The sequence below is a fragment of the Staurois parvus genome, unplaced genomic scaffold, assembly GCF_062004578.1.
Source record: "Staurois parvus isolate SC_StPar_1 unplaced genomic scaffold, SC_StPar_1.0 ptg001746l, whole genome shotgun sequence".
Taxonomy (NCBI): domain Eukaryota; kingdom Metazoa; phylum Chordata; class Amphibia; order Anura; family Ranidae; genus Staurois; species Staurois parvus.
The window spans coordinates 13,836-24,428 of record NW_028319542.1 but is presented as its reverse complement, the minus strand read 5'-3'; positions in this window follow the sequence as shown (position 1 = coordinate 24,428).

The following is a 10,593-nucleotide window of genomic DNA, read 5'->3' as shown; positions in this document are numbered from 1 at the left end:
TGGACCCAGGATTCTCGACTATACATGTTGAGAGGCTCCAGGCAGTTGCAATGCAGAGGAAACTGGTTTATCAGTTTCCTCTTTGGCTTGTAAAGCCTGTTTTGGGACCTGTAGCCTGGAGATTTCTAAGAGATTTGGGAGGGATGAAATCTCCAATCCTGGGCCCATGTTTTGAGAGCAGCCAGCGCTGATTGCACAGGTGTGTGCAGGCCTTTTTGCGGAGGCCAGGCCATGATTCTGGGCTCCACCCGACAGACAGGAGGGCTCCACCCTGGCAGACAGGAGGGCTCTGCCTTGGAGTCAGGTGGGCTTCACCTAGTAGAGGTGGAAGTCAGACAAGCTGTGTGCTATTGGCGAGCTGTGTGCGGGGAAAGCCATTTCGGATAGAGTCTGCAGGAGACAGACGGAAATCGATGTACAAAGCCAGACGGCTGAATATTGGTTAATTCCTTTGATGGTGAATACCCCATGCGTTGGAAAGATTTATGGAACTTTTTCTTTTAAACAAAATTGGGCAAAAAGGCCCTTCAAAAGAAGCGAGTTTCTTGTGCTTTTGAAAAGAAAAGCTTTTTAGATAGATAGATAATATAGATGGGCGGCACAGTGGCTTAGTGGTTAGCACTTCTGCCTTGCAGTAATTGGGTCATGGGTTCGATTTCCAACCATGGCGCCTCCTGCATGGATTTTGCATTTTCTCATTGTGTTTGCGTGGGTTTCCTCCGGGTACTCCGGTTTCCTCCCACACTCCAAAGACATGCTGGTAGGTTAATTGGCTTCTGTCTTAATTGTCCTAGTTTCATCCCTGGCCATGCGGGATCTCCTGCATGGTAGGGGCTGGGGAAAGACTTGCCAACCTACCCTGTAAAATAATTGCTAAGAAAATTCATGGAAAAAGTCACTTACGAGTGACGGTCCATGCAATCACCAAGGGTCGGATACGACTTATGGATAGATAGATAGATAGATAGATAGATAGATAGATAGATAGATAGAGATTAAGGTAGGAACTGGCCAGAGAGGGATTACTTTGACGTAGTTGGCCGGCTTAAACATGCATTGAAATGTATGTGAACGAAAAATCCCTGTTTATATGGAAAGTTTGCTAGAAGGGGGTATATAGCAATGTGTAGATGGCTTAACAGAATTTTTAGTGGTCACACCCATCACAGGTTGCCTGCAAAAATCTATGGGGGGTGTAGACAAGACCAGTCACCCTGCACAAGGGCCCCAGCCCCGGTTCACACAAGAACACTGCTGTGGGTGGCAATAGATTCCTAATGACACTCCAAACACAGATCACAAATACAGTGTGTTTGCTGCACCAAAATGCATGGTACCGCAGAGCCATGTTTTTTATTATTATAATACAGGATTTATATAGCGCCAACAGCTTACGCAGCGCTTTACAACATAAAGGCAGACTGTACAATTACAATACAAATGAATACAGAAGGACTGAGAGGGCCCTGCTCGTTGGAGCTTACAACCATGTGATCCGGTTTCAGTGCGTTTTTAAATTGCATCGCACTGAATTGCACAGGGACACACAGCGCGTTACTGTGCAATGCCGGAGTCAACCTGCACTAAGTCTGTGCACAGTTTGGCTCCCCAGTCCCCTGACTCCAGGCTCAGTTCTTTGTGGATCAATTTCACCTGATGGGAATGGAGTGCCTGTTCTCACACACTCTTTCATGCCTGGACAGACTCTCTGCCACCTAGTGCATGCAACTCTGGTGTTTAAGTGAGGGTGGAGGGCACAGGGGCACCATCCAGTCCCACTGCTGGCAGACTGGAAAAGTCTATGGGAAACTGACAGCTGGGGGAAGGTGCACCCAATCCTACGAACATTTAGGGGACTATACACCCAGAGACGAATGCCCAGAACGCCAGCAGTCTGCATTGCCATCACTCGTCCCTGGGTGCATACTGCCCTAAATGTTAGTAGCTCTAGGTGCATTATCCTGTCCAGCTGCAGCCGCAAGGTTTCACAAGCTGCAACTGCAAGGCGTCTCTCTGTCACTTGGCCTGATGAAGGTCCCTTGCAGGTTCCAAAATGTTGCATTGCTCATGTAACATGCCTAAACAACACAAATAAAGGCACTTTTACTGAAGCAGATTACAGTGTGCTAGCCGTTATCTCTGTTCGCTGGTGAAATGCACCCACTTTTCTGACTTATCTCCACAGCTGAGCTGTCCTCCAATAAAAATACTCACCCTGCCCAGCGAATCCAGCGTTGTCTGCTGTAAGCTGCCTCTCTGTAGTGCTCTGGATTGAGACAAGCACACACTATGGAGGGTTATGCTGTGTTCATACTTCTTGTTAGAGGTTTACAACCACTTTAATAGACCAGGAGGAAGGGGGTGGGTTCTATTCTTACCTAGGAGAGAAAGCTGGAAGTGACCATCCAGGACCAGCAGGCGAAAGTGTTCACATGCCACGGTCGATTCTTTCCTTCGCGCACATGGAAAAAACTGTCACATTCAACTGCAACCTATTCAGGGGATGGGGTCGCAGTGCAAACTTTACACCCCTTACTCTTAGGAAAGGATATACGGGGGAGTTGTGGAAAGTGAAAAATGAGGGTGAAGATCTACTTTAATGGGCTGTAATGCACCTCAACAGCGGGATTTTGGCAGCAGGTGTTAGCCAATGATTCATGGCTGAGACCTGCTGATCTGCTGTGTCCAATTAAAGTCTAGAGCTCTGTGTTAACAAACACACAGGGCTCTGCACAGAGGGAATGATCTGTCTGTTTCTTCTCTCTGCAAAGCAAGAAGAATGAGCAAACAGATCTTAGTAAAAAGTAGCACATATTACACACATTAACAATTCATAAGCACACACTTAACCCTTTCATTACCCCAAGATGTTAGCCCCTTCCCAGTCCACCTCATTAGCACAGTGACAGTGTAAAGTATTATTATTGATCACTGTAATAGTGTCACTGGTGATGTCAGTGTCAGTTGGTATCAGATTGCCAACAGCATCATCACAGTTCCACTGTACGGCGCTGATCGCTGCAATTATTATTATTTACAAAAAAAGTCCAGTAATTATATCATAGTTTGTAGACGCTATACCGTTCACACAAACCAATCAGTATACACGTATTAGGATTTTTTTTTTTTAACCAAAGACGTAGCAGAATAACTTTTGGCATACATTTTTGAAGAAATGTGATGGTTTCATTTTTGTATTGGATATTTACAGAAAGTAAAATAGATTGGGTTTTTTTTATTTCAATAAAAACTGAAAAAAGCAACTCAGTGGTGATCAAACGTCATTAAAAGAAAGGTCTATTTGTGTGAAGAAGAAAACATGATATAAATTAGATTTGCTTACAGTGTTCCATGACGGTGCAATTACCAGTTAAAGCTGCAAAGTGCTGAATAGCATGAAATGGCCTGGTCATGAAGGGGGTAAAACTTTCTGGAGGTCAAGTGATTACTGGCAAATCACAAACACAAATAAATAAAACACATCAAACCAATAGTCAAACATGGTGGTTGTAATGTGCTGGTCTGGGGCTACTTTGCAGCTTCAGGAATTGGATGGCTTCCCATATCTGATGGAACCATGAATTCTATGCTCTACCAGAAAATCCTGAAGGAGAATGTCCGGCCATCAGTTCCTGAACTCAAGCTCAAGAGCACTTGGATTATGCAGCAGAACAATGGTCCGATACACACCAGCATGTCTACCACAAATAAATAAATAAATAAAATAAAATAAAGGTTTTGGAGTGGCCAAGTCAAAGTCCAGACTTAAATCCCATTGGGATGCTGTGGCATGACCTTAAAAAGGCCTTTCATGCTGGAAAACCCTCCAAGGTGGCTGAATTCTGCAAAGAAGAGTGGGCCAAAATCCCTCCACAGTGGTGTGAAAGACTCATTGCCAATTATTGCAAATACTTAATTGCAGTTGTTGCCACCAAGGGTGGCACAACCAGTCATTAGGTTTAGGGGGCATTTACTTTTTCACATAGGGCCAGGCAGGTTTGGACAGATTGTTTTCCATTTAATAAAATGAAAGCATCACATCACTTAAAAACTGCACTTTGTATTTAGTCTGGTTTTCTTCCTGTAATATTAAAACGTGTTTGATGGTCTGAATTATGTAACTGTGACAAAAAAAAACCAGGAAGGGGGCAAATACTTTGTTGACAGCACAGTTTGTGTGTTTGTATATATATATATATATACAGTTGTGTTCAAAATAATAGCAGTGTGTTGAAAAAAGTGAATAAAGCTCAAAATCCTTCTAATAGCTTTTATTTCCATACACACAAATGCATTGGGAACACGACACGTTCTATTCCAAATCAAAACATGAAGTAAAATAGATCAAATTTGTGTTGTTCCTCTAAAAAAATTGAAGAAAAGTGAATATTAGACGGTTCAAAAAAATAGCAGTGTTTGTATTCTTCTTTACAAACTCAAACATTCACTAAACTGAAAAAATGTTTGAAGATTTTGCTTTCCTTTGAATGACTTAATGAATATTTGGTTGTAGTCGCACTGTTTCTGAGAACTGCTGTACATCTGTGTTGTATGGAGTCACCCAACTTCTGGCCCCTGTGATCAGGTATTCCAGCCCAGGATGATTGGACTACATTCCACAGTTCTTCTCTATTTCTTGGTTTTGCCTCAGAAACTGCATTTTTGATGTCACCCCACAAGTTTTCTATTGGATTAAGATCCGGGGATTGGGCTGGCCACTCCATAACATCAATCTTGTTGGTCTGGAACCAAGATGTTGCACGTTTACTGGTGTGTTTGGGGTCCTTGTCTTGTTGGAACACCCATTTCAAGGGCATTTCCTCTTCAGCATAAGGCAGCATGACCTCTTCAAGTATTCTGATGTATTCAAACTGATCCATGATCCCTGGTATGCGTTAAATAGGCCCAACACCGTAGTATGAGACACATCCCCATATCATGATGATTGCGCCACCATGCTTCACTGTCTTCACAGTGTACTGTGGCTTGAATTCAGTGTTTGGGGGTCGTCTGACAAACTGTCTCCGGCCACTAGACCCAAAAAGAACAATCTTACTTTCATCAGTCCACAAAATTTCTCTTTAGGTCAGTCAATGTTGAAGCCAGTCAAACTGAAACCTCTTCAGCACATGTCTTTTTTCCAACAGTGGGACTTTGCGGGGGCTTCTTGCAGATAGCTTGGCTTCACATAGGCGTCTTCTAATTGTAACAGTCCTCACAGGGAACTTTACACCTTCTTTCATCTTCCTGGAGCTGATTGTTGGCTGAGTCCGCGCCACTTTGGCTATTCTTCTATCCATTCGAATGGTAGTTTTTTGCTTTCTTCTTACACGTCTTTCAGGTTTTGGTTGCCATTTTAAAGTATTTGCGATCATTTTAGCTGAGCAGCCGATCATTTTCTGCACTTCTTTATATGTTTTCCCCTCTCCAATCAACTTTTTAATCAAGGTACGCTGTTCTTCTGAACAATGTCTGGAACGACCCATTTTCCTCAGAATCTCAGAGAGAAATGCACTGTAACCAGCATGTACAACATTTGCTGCCTTCCTTCCTTATATAAGGGCAATAATTGCCACCTGTTTTTCAAAGAATGAATGACCTCACTAATAGAACTCCACACTGCTATTATTTTGAACATGCCCCTTTCAATGAGTGATTCAATTACACAGAATCAGCAGCATGCATGTCATGACTGTTGGGTCTGTTGGATTTCTATTACTCTACTACACCTGCTAGTAAATTATTTGCCATGTAGAAATATCATTTCTACCAAAAACAGTGATTGATCCGGTTAGTGATGTCTGACTGCTATTATTTTGAACACAACTGTATATCTTGTATACACGCATGAAGATGAGACAAATCCTCCTACATAAGTTATATCTGTTTATCTGAAGCCATCTGTCTTCCACAGCTATTCAAAATGCAGAATTTTTACAGCTTGTCTGAGCTTTCAGAAAGCAGGGAGCAGAGAGCTGAGGTTACAGTCTGCAGAGCTCACTGAGAGCTGATTGGAGGGAAGGGACACCCCCTTCACACATCACAGAGGAACAAAAGTAAGGTTGTCCATCAAAGACTGTGTGCTGGAGCTCCATCACCTGTCACCTTTTTTATCTTGGGGTAAGGAAAACCAGTCAGGTGTGACTCAAACTGATAGCACAAAAATGAGGCAGCAGAAAAAAATGACACTTAGGGCCAGTTCACACCACAATAATGCATAAAAGATAGGTTTTTGCTTACAGTTCACACCACACGCACTTTTCATGCAGTTTGCTGTTTCAGTTCAGTAATAACAATAGGGAACATAAGGAAACAGCAAGGGTCTGCAAATGGAATTGCATTGAGAGGGAGGACAGTAAAGCCGGCCATAGATAGAAAACCAAGCGAAAATTCTTGTTGAACGTAGAATCGTTTGGTTTTCGCATTATTAGTGTGCCTGCTGCGAGATGTCGTTTTCATGCAGCAATCGAAAGTGCCAGACCCAACATGCTGGAATTTATTTTAGAAAAATGAAACAAATGATGGCACACTTGTATGGGCTATTCTCATTTTTCGATCGACAGAATGTTCGGTTTTTGACTCATCTATGGCCGGCTTATAGATTTCTTCACACCATACATGTGCGGTGGTATGCAGAAAAACCCAGTCAATGGATATGGTGTAAACAAGCCTTACAGCCCGAGTGCTACTAAGCAGGAAGCGCAGCCTGAGGATGGAATGGGCCGGTATGGCTTCCCCTTTGTAGCTGATCAGTGCTCTTTGGGGCTAAGATCTCAGTGTGGTCAGATATCACATTAAGATTGCTATGTCTTGTTGACCTAAGGGATGTCATGGGGACTTATAAAAGTCATGCACTGAGAATAGATATCCAGGGCTGAGGACTACCATATTGTCCAATTGTTTACATTCTTTTTTCCGGTATTTAGTTAAAAAAAAAAAACAAAAACAGTGGATATTAAACATCACCAAAAGAAAGTTCTATTTCTCAAATAATAGGGTATATGAAATCAATTAGTCATTCAAAGTGTCTCAGCGCTGAAATCTGACCAATGTCCTGATGATGAAAGAATATTACAGACTGGCACTTAAGGGGTTAAATACCATATGGCCAACATCTTGAATCCCCCCCCCCCCAGGTAAGACCATTCATTTCAATTGGGAGCAGGGGCGGATTGAAAGCCCTATGTTCAAAATAAATGTTTATTATAGAAATGAAAGAAAAAAACATTAAAGAAAGTGCCACAATGAAGGTTTTAACCACCTCCTGTCCAGCCGTTGTATATGAATGGCTGGACGGTGGGAGTGCTGTCAATTTACACAGTGCTTTACATATATATTGTACATTCACATCAGTCCCTGACCCTCAAGGGGCGTACAATCTAAGGTCCCTAACTCACATTATTATTATTATACAGTATTTATAAAGTGCCAATAGTTCGCTCAGCGCTGTACATTATAAAGGGGGACAGAACATGTGACAGAGCAATACCAATACAATGTGATACACGAGGGGTTTGAGGGCCCTGCTCTTTTGAGCTTACAATCTAGGAGGATTCATACATACACATGTTAGGACCAATTTAGACAGAAGCCAATTAACCTACCTGCATGTCTTTGGAGTGTGGGAGGAAACTGGTGCACCCCCATGCAAGCACAGGGAGAACATGCAAGCTCCATGCAGGAGGCGCCATGGTTGGGAATTGAACCCATGACCCACTTACTGCAAGGCAGATGTGCTAACCACTAAGCCACTGTGCTGGCCTCCCCACTTGCTGCTTGTGTGCGCTCTCTGGGAGAGCGCAGCACCGCAATCCGGTGCCCGCTCTGTCCTCCAGACACAGTGGAACACCAATCATCGGACAGGACCTTTGTGCGAGGTCCCGATAATGTGATCACTGATTGGCCAATCAGTGATCACATGCAGAATAGTAAGCAAGATGTCACTTCTGACATCATTGCTTACTACGTGTGAAATCTGTGAATGATCACAGAGGTCACATGGTCAAGGCTATTCACAATAGCCTTGTACCATGTGACAAGCTGTGACCAATCACAGCTCACACAGTAATTCTCAAGAGAAGGAGAGATGGAGAGAAGGAGAAATGATTGCTTTTACAGCCTTTATGGGTGTAAAAGCAATCAGTGTAAAAAAAAAAAAAAAAAACAAACTTCATCACCCATAAGTAGTGCAGTGTCACCATGGTGACACTGTACTGCTAGGGTGACAGTATGTAAAAAAAACATAAATAATAGTATAAAAAAATAAAAATGTAAAGAAAAATGTAAAAAAATTATAACTTTTGGTTATAAACTAATTTGGGTTATTTTTGTTTTTACTAACGAAATAGATTTTGGCCAAGATTTATGATGAAATATTATTTATTTGCAAAATTTTATAAGAAAAACACTTTTTTTCAAAATGTTTGGACTTTTTCATTTACATAGCAAATAAAATAAAAATCCCAGCGGTGAATAAATACCACCAAAATAAAGCTTTCTCTGTCTCAAACATTTTTAAAAAAATTCATATGGGTACAGTGTTGCATGACCGCGCAATTGCCATTCAAAGTGTGATAGTGCTGAAAGCTGAAAATTGGCCTGGGCAGGAAGGGGGTGAAAGTGTCCGGACTGGAAGTGGTTAATGAACGAACACAATATAACAGGTGCAACAAATGTCTTCATAGCTGAAGATGTTATTAAAAAATAAACAAAAAATATAAAAAATAAAAATCTCTGAGCAGCATGTTACAAAAGCAATAAAGAGCTAAGTTCAGGTGATGTCTTGGTGAATCTCCCCCTATAAGTTGCTGATCACCACCATTACCAGTCTAGTGTCTGCAGCTGCATATATTCCAGTATACAGTATATCCCATAGTTTGTAGACACCATACTTGTCACATAAACCAATCAATATACACTCATTGGGATTTTTTTTACCAAAGACATATAGCAGAATAAATTTTGGCCTAAATTTATGTCGAAATTTTATTTTTTACATTTCTTTATTGGATATGCGTCATAGCAGAAAGTAGAAAATATTTTTTTTTTCAAACTTTTCAGTAAATAGTAAATAGAGTCCACTGTGTATAATTTATCTCAGTATAAATACAGCTGTTCTGTGAAGCCCTCAGAGGTTTGTTAGAGAACATTAGTGAACAAACGGCATCATGAAGGTCAAGTAACACACCAGACAGGTCAGGGATAAAGTTGTGGAAACGTTTAAAACAGGGTTAGCTTATAAAAAAAATCCCAAGCTGTTCAATCCATCATCCGAAAATGGAAAGAGTATGGCACAACTGCAAACCTACCAAGTCATGGCCGTCCACCTAAACTGACAGACTTGAGACCGGGGTGGAGGTTCACCTTCCAGCAAGACAACGACCCAAAACATACAACCAGAGCTACAATGGGATGGCTTAGATCAAAGCATATTCATGTGTTAGAATGGCCCAGTCACAGTCCAGACCTGAATCCAATGGAGAATCTGTGGCCAGACCTGAAAATTGCTGTTCACAGACGCTCTCTATCCAATCTGACAGAGCTTGAGCTATTCTGCAAAGAAGAATGGGCAGAAATGTCCCTCCTAGATGTGCAAAGCTGGTAGAGACATCCACAAAAAGACTTTCAGCTGGAATTGCAGCCAAAGGGGGTCCTACAAAGTATTGACTCCGGGGGCTGGATAGAAATGCCGCCACACTTTTCACATACCTGATATCTGTACACTGATTGTTATTCCCTATACATAACACTGGTGTCTGCACACTGCATGCCATTTCATATATAAAACACTGATATGTGACCACTGAGTCGCTTCCTTGTACAGATGTCAGGGATCTATAACATCGATATCTTTACGTGTTATTTCCGACATAGATCACTGACATCTGTACATTGTACTGGATATGGAGTACCACTCAGTCTACACATATCCCTCACATTCCCCCTCTCTCCTTCTCTCTGTCTCTCTCTCTCATATTTTCCCTCCCTCTCTCTCTCTCCCCTTCGCCCTCTCTCCCTCACATTCTCCCCCTCTCTCCCCCTCACATTCTCCCTCATACCCCCCCCCTCTCTCCCTCACATTCTCCCCCCCTCTCTCCCTCACATTCTCCCCCTCTCTCCCCCTCACATTCTCCCTCATATCCCCCCCCCTCACATTCTCCCCCTCTCTCCCCCTCACATTCTCCCTCATATCCCCCCCTCACATTCTCCCTCTCGCCCCCTCACATTCTCCCTTACACCCCCTCTCTCTCTCTCTTTCACTCTCTCTCTCCCTCACATCCCCCCTCTCTCTCTCCCTCACACATTGTTCCTCTCTCTCTCCCCCTCACATTCTCCCTCTCTCTCCCTCACCCCCCCCCCTCCCCTCACATTCTCTCACTCCCTCCCTCACACTCTCCCCCCCCTCTCTCCCTCACATTCTCTCTCTCTCTCCCTCACACCCCCCCCCCCCCTTCTCTCTCTATCCCTCACATTCTCCCTCCCTCACACTCCCCCCCCTCACATTCTCTCTCTCTCTCTCCCTCACACCCCCCCCCCTTCTCTCTCTATCCCTCACATTCTCCCTCCCTCACACTCCCCCCCCTCACATTCTCT